The following is an 11,492-nucleotide window of genomic DNA, read 5'->3' as shown; positions in this document are numbered from 1 at the left end:
TTCCTTCAACTTGGCCATGGAGTCAAACTATGAATGTACATATATTAAAAACTAGAAATCAAACAACATGCATTGGTATTTACAATGACTCACCAGTATTTACAATGGATGTGGGAAGATGTCTTCAATGTTGAAAGTAGTGTTTGAGGTACTACCCATTTAAAAGTAGCTCAAACACTTCACCATCCATATTTTCTTGTAAGAATGTGTTTTAACCTTTCAATTCAACAACTTTGAAGGGCCCAAACCATAAATGATCAAAGTTTCCATGTTTTACTTTTCCTTATCTCTTAACACCCCATCTAAGTACAAGGTCACCTAGATGAAAAATTATGTCCCTGTCCCTTTTTTCAAACAAAGCTTTCATCTTGTCCTGGTACTTGATTAGATTCAGGATCACTTGTTCTCAACCCTCCTACAATTTGACCAACTAGTTTATCCTCCTGGTTAAAGGATTAGGCTCTTCTTCTACATCTTGGATGATTTTTTCCACAAGCATAGCTAATTGGGTAGGAAAAAGTGTTGAAACTCCATACACCAACTCAAATGGAGACTTTCCTTTTGACCACTTAGTGGTTACTCTATTAGCCCACAGTGCAAACTTAAGTTGAGAGTCCCAATTCCTCTGACTTTGTGCTATGTTCTTCTTAATAATTCTAATCAAAGCCTTGTTGGATGATTCTACCAATCCATTCCCCTATGGGTAATAGGTAGTGGAATGCCCTAATATGATATTATATCCCTCATAAAACCTAATAAATTTGGTAGAATATGGAGCATTATCAGTGATTTTTTTCTCAGATAACCAACTCTGGCTAAAATGTTTTCAGCCATGAACTTGGTGACCACTATATCAGTTACATTCTTGGCAAGGATGGCCTCTACCCACTTAGTGAAGTAGTATGTTGTTGTAATAATCCACTTATGTTTTCCATTGGATGGTGGATGAATCTCCCCAATAAAATCTAGGCCCCATTGTCTAAATGGCTCTTCCACAAAATTAGGAATTAAAGGCAGGGGTGCCAATTTCTGTTCTTCAACAAATTTTTGGCACTCTTTGCAAGATTTCACTCATGCATGCACATCACCAGATATTTTAGGCCAATAGAAGCCAGCCTTCAAAATATTATGAGTTGTTTTTTTCCAATTGTAGTGCTCTCCACAAATACAGCCATGGAATTCCTCTATTTCCTTGGACACTTCCTCTTCAACCAAAAAAAGTAGTAGGACTCCAACAGGGTCTTTCTAGTACATTTGGCCATTAGAAATGACAAAATTTTGTGCTTGCAGCCTTAATGTTCTATATCTACTCCTCCTAATCTTAGGTGGGCATTCCAGAAACAACGAATAATGAACAATAGACTTGTACCAATCAGAAATCAAATATTTCATTGCAATTTTTTTTTTGTACTTCTCTCCTTACACCCTCTTACTTTTCCATCCTTTATGGTTCTAAATTTACAGCTAGCAGGATTATACCTAATGCCTAACAGTTTTCCTTTGACAAAATCTTAGCCAATCCCTGACCTTTTACGAACTTTGTGGGCTTGATGTTCAAGTCATATTCTTGAATTTTTTCTATCCACTTGCCTATCTTACCCTCACTACCTCCTCGTGTGAGAATTTCCTTAATATTTTTTGTAGGTACATACGAAATTATTCTAGACTACAAATATAAGTTTGAAAAACCTCCAAGTCCATGACCAGAGCATAGGAATGTTTTTCCAAGATGTCATATTTCCATTTTGTGTCTCTTAGTACTTGGATGAAAAATGCAATTGGTCATTCTTTCTCTTCTTCATTTTTCTGCAATAATACAGTTGCATCATTTTTAGGGGATGTAAAAGGAAAGATAAGAAATGGATTTTGATAACTAGGGCTAGCCAAGACTAGAGCCTCTCCAAAGGCCCTTTTAATTCCAGAAAATTACTCTCTTTCCTCTACAATCCATTTGACCTCTCTGTCCTTTCTCAGCATGTCTGTAATATACCTCAGAATCTAAGCGTAATTGGGCACAAACCTCAGCATAATTGAGCACAAACCTCCTCAAGAAGTGTATCATCCCTAATAATATTTGTATCTCCTTTGTGTTTCTTAGCAAAGGGATGGTACTAATTGCTTCTACCCTTTTGGGGTCAATTTTCACTCCTTCTCTTGATACTATATGCCCCAAAAATTTTCCTTCTCTAAGGGAAAATTGAGACTTATTTGGGTTCACGGACAAACCATACTTCCTGAATTTCTCAAGTGTGTGTTTCATATGTTGTAAATGTTCTACATCAGACTTTGAGAACATTGTTATGTCATTCAAGTAGATAACCAAAAATTTATCCTTCACCCCTATGAAAGCTATCTCCATTTCCCTTTGAAAGGTATCATCAGCATTCATGAGACCAAAAGGCATTATGGCATACATGAATGTCCCCCAAGATGTCGAGAACGTTGTATTTTTCTAATCCTCAGGATGCACATCAATCTAGTTGTACCTAGAGAACCCATCAATCATGGAAAATCTTAATGACCCCAACACCTTCTGCAAAATATAATCCATCTTGGGCAGAGGGTAATTATATTTTAGGGAAGCCCTATTCAGGTTTTTGAAGTCCACACACAACCTGGTCTCTCTATTTTTCTTCCTAACAGGGACACGATTAGCCACCCAATCTCAATATCTAAAAGGTACAATGGTTTTGGCTTGGCGAATGTTTCTAATTTATTTTCATAAGCTTTAAAAGGAATATTTTGTTGAATGATACTAATATCAAAAGTCTTCAAGTCATCATAAATCCAAGCAAAAATATCGGCATACTCTCTAAATTTTTCAAGATACTTTAGTTTGTATCCCTCTAGAATCCCCTTGACCAAATTAAGTAGTTTGGGTTGTTGTCTTGTGCTAATGTTACAATCTTTTGTATCATCCTCACACTCCTTCTTGGCTAGTTTTACTTCCACATCATTAACATCAAATAACCTTCCCAATAGAACCATCCCCTTCGCGATTTTGTTTCCCTTCAACTGCAAAATTTTCCTCCCGACCATAGATTCCTCCCAAGGCACATGTTTTTCAACTCCTTCAATTTCCTCAATATCTTCACCCTCTTGGTCTATTACAGAGCTAGAAAAATCTACAATCACCTCCATAAACCTTTTAATATGATCTTCATCCTCAATCACCTATCAATATTTCACATTATTAGACACTGAGGGTTTGTGCCTAACCTTAACTTCATACCTGAGCAGGGGATTTTGTGGGGGCATGAAAGTGCTAGCTATTTTTGCCAAGGAATCAGTGATTTTTTTTTACTCCCTGGATAGAAATTGAATATTGAATGCGAAGAATAAATTATCAACTAGTTCATACACCTCATTCATGTATGGTTTCAACCTGGGATGCTTGGTTTGGCATTGATTCATGATTTGCTTTATAATTAGTTTAGAATCTCCAAAAATTGTCAAGCATTCAATTTTCATATTTTTGGCATCTTGTAAACCTAATACCAATCCTTCATATTAAGAAATATTATTTGTAGTGCCAAACTCTAATTTATATAGGAGGGAGATAAGGTTACCTTCAGGGGATATCAACAACACTCCTACTCCATTTCTTTCCTTGGAGTAGGCCCCATCGAATTATAACTTCCACACACATCCAGGTTTCATTTACTGTTGATTCGCCTATGATAAAATCTCCATTTGGGTATCCTCCATAACTCAATCATCCATTTCCAGCATAAAACATGAAAGATATTTTTCTTGGCCATATACTAGAGAGCTTTTGAATTGTCTTCCCTAGTGACATTTTTTACAAACTTGGATTATTCATACAACCTGTGCTTTTCTCCACCAAACATTGGAATAGTGGTATATGTAAGGTATAGTTTAATGAATCCTCCAAGCTTCATTCCCCACCATATGGAGAGGAGCATAAAAAATCTTGCAGGAATATCTACAACCAAAATATCCATTATCACGCTCTTCAGAGGGATTTAAGCCATATTAACCACTAAATCCTTGATCATCCCAAGGCATTTCACTCTTTTTGAATCAAAATAATACAAGTCCTTATATGGATTTGTTATTTGTATGCCTAATTTCTCCATGACAGTTAAAGGCATAAGGTTATGAGAAGCCCATGAATCAAGCATACATTTTTATGCAACAATAAATCATGAATAATTAATGTAACATAGAATGGAGGAGTGGAAGGGTCTTGCTCCTTCACATGTGGACCAAACATGACCACATTCCTTTCCTCCTGTAAATTCAAATTGTCTTATGATGAGGTAACATGAGACACATCCATGAAATAATATATTTTTCTTTTGTAAACATGTTGTTTCATAAATTCAGTCAAGTGAACAGATATCTTCACCTTCTCTAACTCCTTTTCTAAACTAAAAGAGAGGCATTCCTATCCACCTTCACTAGATCAGTTGGCTCTCTATTTACTTGATGGATTGGATTGGTTTGTATTGGTATTTTCTCTATATTTTCATATTCATACTTAGAATTAATGGCGTAGGAGGTCTCTCCTTTGGTTGGTAGATCAGGGATGGCATGTATTTTCCCCTTATTAGTTTGTTTGGGGTGGTAGGTTGGAAATTTTCCTCATTTTAGTCTTGTGTATGAGATCTTTTTATGGACCTTAAATCATATCTCCTATGTAGTTTTGCTTGCATCAAATCAGCAAATTTCTTTCAATAAGCATATATTTCTTCTTTTTCCAAGGGAATATTTGAACCATCTTCCTCTCCTCCCTGTAGTTCGGTATCAAATTCTTCCTCTGAAAGAGTTGAATACTGATTCTCTTAAACCTCAAGAGAATCTTAAATACCTTCCTCATAATCATATTCTATATACAAGGGAGGTCGTATTTGGCCTTGCTAGGCTTTTCTTTTGCTTTCCAATAGTTGCAAAGGAGTCATCCTATATTGGGGATTGAAGTTTCTGTTTGGACCTTATTGTGTTTTTCAAGGAAGGTTTTTGTACTCCAACTCTACCTTCACCAGCTTGTTTGAGAGTTTTCTAATCAACTTATTCATCTCATCCATCTTTTTCACATGAGCATCCCTTGCTTGACTAGAGGATTTGGCTTCCTATTTTCCCTTTCTGCTATCATTGTGTTCTCCTTTTCCTTTCAACTTCCCTGCAGATGCAAAGTTTGCTTCTACTTCAAGAGCATCAGTCTAGATCTGGTCCAGTGTGAGGGATTTCCTCTCTTTGGGGATAAACCCAAAATCTAATTCAAAGGCTCTAGAAAACACCACCTTAGCTTCTTCCTATGGAGGTTTAATCTTAGCAGGCAAGCCGTTATACAATTTACTAAATCTTTTTACAAATTATGTGACCTCTTCATTGTACCATTTCTTTATTACATTAAATTCATTCAATAAATTTCCATGGTCTTTCTTCTCCCCCCATTTCTACATAAAGGTGTTCGCCAATTCTTCTTAAGTATTGATTGATTTATTTGGCAAAGTCTTGAACCATTTTCTAGCCTCCATATCTAAAGACTGAACAAATACCCTCAGGACTACATCTGAATGTTATACATTCAACTTTTCTACAAATGCACAAAATACCTCATTGTGTTTTCGAGTTGTGACATCATCTTACCCAGTGAATATGGGAAGGGGTTTGAGATAGCCTTGGGGCATTGTATTCATAGGCTGATGTAGATTAAGAAGAGAATATCTATTGAGTAAAAATCCAGGGACAACAATAATTTTTAAGGGAGGTTGAAAATGATTTGTTGTAGGGCCTGAATGAGGGGTTGCATGAACAACACTAGATAAGATTTGGTTTGAAGTAACTGTGGGGGTTTGAAATAGAATAGTAATGAAAATATCTTTAACTTCTTCAACTTGTAGGAAAGTATGAAATGTAAAAGGATCATAATTGATAGAAGCTTCTTCAGTCTTTGATTCTAGAAAATAAAAATCAGATGGGGGAAAATTCTCTTATGAGAATTCCAACTCCCTAAATGAGGCGTTAGGAGAGTTTATCTCAAGTTTCTGAGAGTAAGAATATGAGGTCTCTGGGGCAAAGACAATGGTATTTGGAGTTCTTGGGGCTATTTCTCTCCAAATTCTCTTGGAGATAATTCTTTATGGGTCAAATACTAGAGGATTTTTCTACCGAGAAGTATCTAAACGAGTATGAGGCCTTCTAAAATCCAAGGTTATAGTATAAGTACTCTACTAGGTGAAAAATCTCAACCCACAATTCTCTTTCTCACCATACAAAGAAATGCTTGAATTTACACCCAGGGAAATATATTATGATTTGTTCCCTGGCAATGGTGCAAAAAGATGTTGTATCTCCTAGAGGCAACCTCTGGGTTGAGAAGAAGGTCGGTGCCTAGGACATCTTAGTGTCTCTTGAAGATAAATCAATTTTGTTCAAGAGTTTAATGTAAAATGATTTAATTTTGGTTCAATTACATTGCTCATAGGAAAATAAAACTTCATACATTGACAGTATTTTATTCCAAAGATTTAATGTTCAGTTATGGTGGCCTCTACACAAAGAGTGAAGTTTCTTTAATTGTTGTAGTATAAGTGAAAAAAATAATGCAAGAGATAAATTCAGTGCAGAGGGCTAGTGATAGATACTATACATTAAATTTTAGTAGAATTATGAAGAGATAAGGGGAATGATTTCAAAAACCATGGAGCGCATTTTAAGGTCTTCAATCTCACATATTGCAGGTACAATTTGTCATAATATAACATAAGTAAATATGATATACAATAATAATTTTCGACAGCTAATTACATGATTTATAAGAGGAAAGAAACACATATGAAAATGATAAACAAAGGTAGAATCACATACTCCACATATCAGTTCTTGGAATCACAAAAACATCTCCATTAATCTCCAGGAACAACATACATCTCATAAGATTTAAAACTTGAAAATATTCAAGAAATTATAGCCTCTGGAATGGAAAATTTAACCCTTACTAATGAGTTATTTATCCCTTTTATAAGGAGAACCAAAACAAGAACAACTTAAAAAAATACATGGAAATTCTACAGTTGTATAAACTAATCAGTTCTTCAAGTGTGCATCTAGTCTAGTTCTCCTAATTATTACATAATAGACTTGATTCCTTCTTCAAAATAAAACATTAACAAAATTGAAAAACGATAGTGGTATGTCCTGATTTCCAAATCAAAAAAATATTGAATGTTGGCTCACTTGATCTATGGAAGTGGACCCATGCTCCACTATCCGGACTTATGGTGGGTTAACTAGTCAATCACATCTTTGCCATAAAATCGGATATGGTGTGAGAGTGGATAAGAGCATTGTAGGCCATCCTTAAACTTGTGAGCTCAGTGTATTTTGGGTTGGACATAATCAAGATCTTCACATACCTATGAGAATATGTTACCTCTTGCATACCTATGTAGAAAGGTCATAAACATTAGGAACTCAAATCAAAAGTACACCTGACTCCAAATAATCCTTCTCAGGGGGGATTAGTTGTCAATCGTGTTGGTCATGTAGGGCATAAATATAATTAGTTGATTTCCTAAAACAAAGTTAAAAAAGATATTCATTTAAGAATGTTGAGCACCATCTAATGGGTCCTTGGAGCATGAAAAGCCTCGTGAGGGGGTCTCCCGATGATTTTATTGTCCCTGAATTTATGGGGCTTTAAAGGCATCCCGAAAAAAAGGGCCCTCAAGCCTCTCTTGAGATCAATTAACTTAAACATATTGATGATACAATAGACTATGACTATGGGTACTAAATCCCAAGAGATAATTCAATTATGGATGAAGGATTGGAACTTATGCACCTTTGATGCGGGTGGCCTCCCAGGAGGTCTCATCACTTAATGGAACCCACCCTTTTGATCTTTCTCATTTGTTAATTATAACAACATTAATTATGAGGAACTGGAGATTTACATCCTTGGGGAAGTTTGGAACATTTTAAATGTTTACGTGCCCTACAATGATAGGAAGAAGTTTTGGGAGACATTGAAAGACTCTATTGTCTTGTCTAGACCATCTTTGATTTTGGGAGGTGATCTCAATTTTGTTACATCCATCAAGGAAGTGTAGGGGGCCAACTTGAATTTTGATCATCTGGAATCGTATTTCCAATATTTATTTGACTCTCTCAAGTTGGTTGACGCTAGTACCACTAATATTTCCCCTACATGGAGGAATGTGTGAAGTGGTGAGAGTGATATTTCTAAGGGATTGGATAGATTATATCTATCAAAAAAAAAACTAATTATCAAGTCTTGGGTTGAGTGTGGGGGACTATAGGATCACTATCCCATTGTATTATGGATTGAAACTCGGGAGAACCTCTCTCCTTCCACTTTCAAATTTAATGCCTCTTGGCTAAAAGAACCAAACATCATTAAGGTAGTCAAGGACTCTTGGATCCACATCAAAGACGAAGGACCACTTTCATGCATGCCTCAATTTCATAATAATCTCAAATCTCTTAAAGTCAAAATAAGAACATGGCTAAAAAGTTTTAAGGAGAAATAGGAACTAACCTTAAAAAATGTTGAGTTACAAATTGTTGACATCTACGCTTCTAGTGTTTCAGGTGTCTTCTCCCCTACTGAGATGGAAGAATTCAAGAATCTTGAGATGGTCAAAATGGATTACTTAGCGCGAGAGGAGTTATGACAACTGAAACGTCGCGCCATTTGGAGCAAAGAAGGTGATGCAAACACCAAGTATGAGTCAAGGCCTCGCGCTGTCATCATTTCTTTGGATAATTCATTATACAGGATACCGGAGGTAGCCCCCCCTACCGCCACCTCTTTGATCACTGCTAAGAAAGGCAGCAAGCTCATCTCTCAGACTCATACTTTTCCTTTTTTGATAAAGCAAAAGTAGGGTGAATTACTTTAACCCTCTTCAATGAAGAGAGTGATTTCCCAATTTGGAGTCTATGGACACTCTCATACTCTTTACTTAGGAGGTTATTTGATTCATCCAATTTCGAGCTCATAGGAGAGGATAAGAGGTGGGAATCTTCTATCAACCAAGAAACAAATAAGGCTTTAACAGTGGATGTCTCAGAGGAAGAAGTGTTGGTAGCAATATCATAGATGTAGAAAATTTCGAGGGTCTAATAGTGTTACCATCAATTATATTTGGGTGTATATGAGTTAATAAAATCGAACATATTAAAGGTCATCAAATAATCTGAGAATAAGCATTGTATGCATAGGGATTTGAACTCCACACACATCTATTTGATCCCAAGAAGTGAGATGCCAAATATTTCAATGATTTCAAACCAATATTTTGTTGTATTGTCATTTATAAGCTGGTGTCAAAGATTATTTCCATGAGAATCAAATCGGTCCTAAGTAAAATTATATCAGAGGAACATTTTGGCTTTATTCAAAGCAACCCTATACATGAAGATATAGCCATTTCCCATGAGACTTTACACTCCATGAAATCCAAGAAGATTCTAGCAATGGCTATGAATATTGATTTCTCAAAGGAATATGACAGGACTAACTGGGCCTTTACCAGGTTATGTTTAATCCATCTTGGTTCTGACTTGAAATTTGTTAATCAGGTCATGGTGTATATATTTTCCGCCAACTTTGAAATCTTGATTAATGGGTGTCCTTCAACCTTTTTAAAGCCTCTATAAGGTTAAGACAAGGATACCCACTATCACCACTTCTTTTCTTACTTGTTGTAGAAGTACTCAGTAAACTTATTTAAAAGAGCACATTTGATGGCGAATTAAAATGTATCAATACTTCTACACAGTTCCAAATATCTCAACTACTTTTTGTTGACGATATTTTCTTATTTTTGTATGGATATTTTCAAATGTTAAGAGCAGATTTGATGGGGAATTAAAATGTATCAAGACTTCTACACAGTTCCAAATATCTCAACTACTTTTTGTTGACGATATTTTCTTATTTTTGTATGGATATTTTCAAATTTTAAGAGCACATTTGATGGGGAATTAAAATGTATCAAGACTTTTACATAGTTCCAAATATCTCAACTACTTTTTCTTGACGATGTTTTCTTACTTTTGTATGGATATTTTCAAATGTTACTACTATTAAGAAGATACTTGATGCTTTTGAACTCGTAACCAAAATGAAAATTAATGTGGATAAACCTACTATCTTATTTAATAACATTTATGAGCCTATTAAAAATTATATAGGTGATATCCAACAAGGATTCCAGTATTTGGGTTTCTTTTTAAGATCAAATGCATACAAACGGAAGACTGGATATGAATGATAAAGAAGATTGAATCTAAGGTCTTAGTTTGGGTGATCATTCTACTTTCAAGGGTGAGCAGACTCATTTTTATCAAGTCAATGTTGGAAGGAATACTAGTTTATTGGGCTTCAATTACTATTATCCCTAAGGGAAATCTTAATAAGACTAATAAGATATGTTGTAGTTTTCTTTGGGTAGGTAATCACCAAGGAGGGGGCATACCTCTAGTGAAATGGAAGACAATCACATAACCCAAGTTAATGGGAGGTTTGCGATTAAAATATATGCATCTTTTTAGTTATTTTTTAGATGCAAGAATCCTATGGAGACTAATGAATAATAGATACTTGTGGGGGTTATATGATGAAGGATAATCATTTTCATAACCTTTCTAAATTTGAATGGATAAGGAATCCCAAAAAATGGATTTTAAACTCCTCTAAGATCTAGAAATCCCTATGCAATTCCTTTCCTTTGATTAGTGAGTGGATTGCTTGGTGATTCAGTAACAAGAGGAGAATAAGGGTTAATCTTGATCCCTAAATTGGCGCAAGTGACAATTATAGGCTCTATGTTGATACTATCGATTTGTTACATAATGTAGGTGTGTACTCTCTGGTAGATGCTTGCAGCGATGATGTATAGGAGTTTGGAATTAGAGGATGGAAATTAGTCACGGACATGGGTCTTAGTAATCAAGAAGAAATGGAGTGGAATGCTTTTATCGATCTTCTTGCATCAGAAATTATAAGACATTTAGATGAGGATTAATACAAATTGGTATGGTAAAAAAACTCTTCATCAGGTAACTTAACTGCAAAATTAGGCTATGAGGCCCATATCGAATCCAATTTACGTGGGGAAACAACATGGTGGATCAATTTCTTGTGGAAACATAAAAGTCCCCTGAAAACGAAACTAGCTTTGTGGCTAACCTTATCTAACAAATTATTGACATGGGATAATGGGCTAAAACAAGGTTGGATCAGTTTGAGTCGATGTTCTCTTTGTAGAATTGAAGAAGAGTCTATATCACACTTGTTTATAAAATGTCAATTTACTCAGCAAATATGGATTGTCCTAATCAAATTTGCTCCTATATCATCCACTTGGAGCAACTATACATTGGAAGAGTATGTGAGGGAGTGGGCATCGAATGGGTCTATTGTTTCTTTACCAACAATGCCAACTGCTTGGTACACTCCATATAGTGGGCAAGGAATGTGGACATTTTTCAAG

Source organism: Pinus tabuliformis, chromosome 1_2, assembly GCF_031772625.1.
Source record: "Pinus tabuliformis cultivar Carrire ecotype Pingquan chromosome 1_2, CPIR1, whole genome shotgun sequence".
Classification (NCBI taxonomy): domain Eukaryota; kingdom Viridiplantae; phylum Streptophyta; class Pinopsida; order Pinales; family Pinaceae; genus Pinus; species Pinus tabuliformis.
This window is presented reverse-complemented; position numbering follows the sequence as displayed.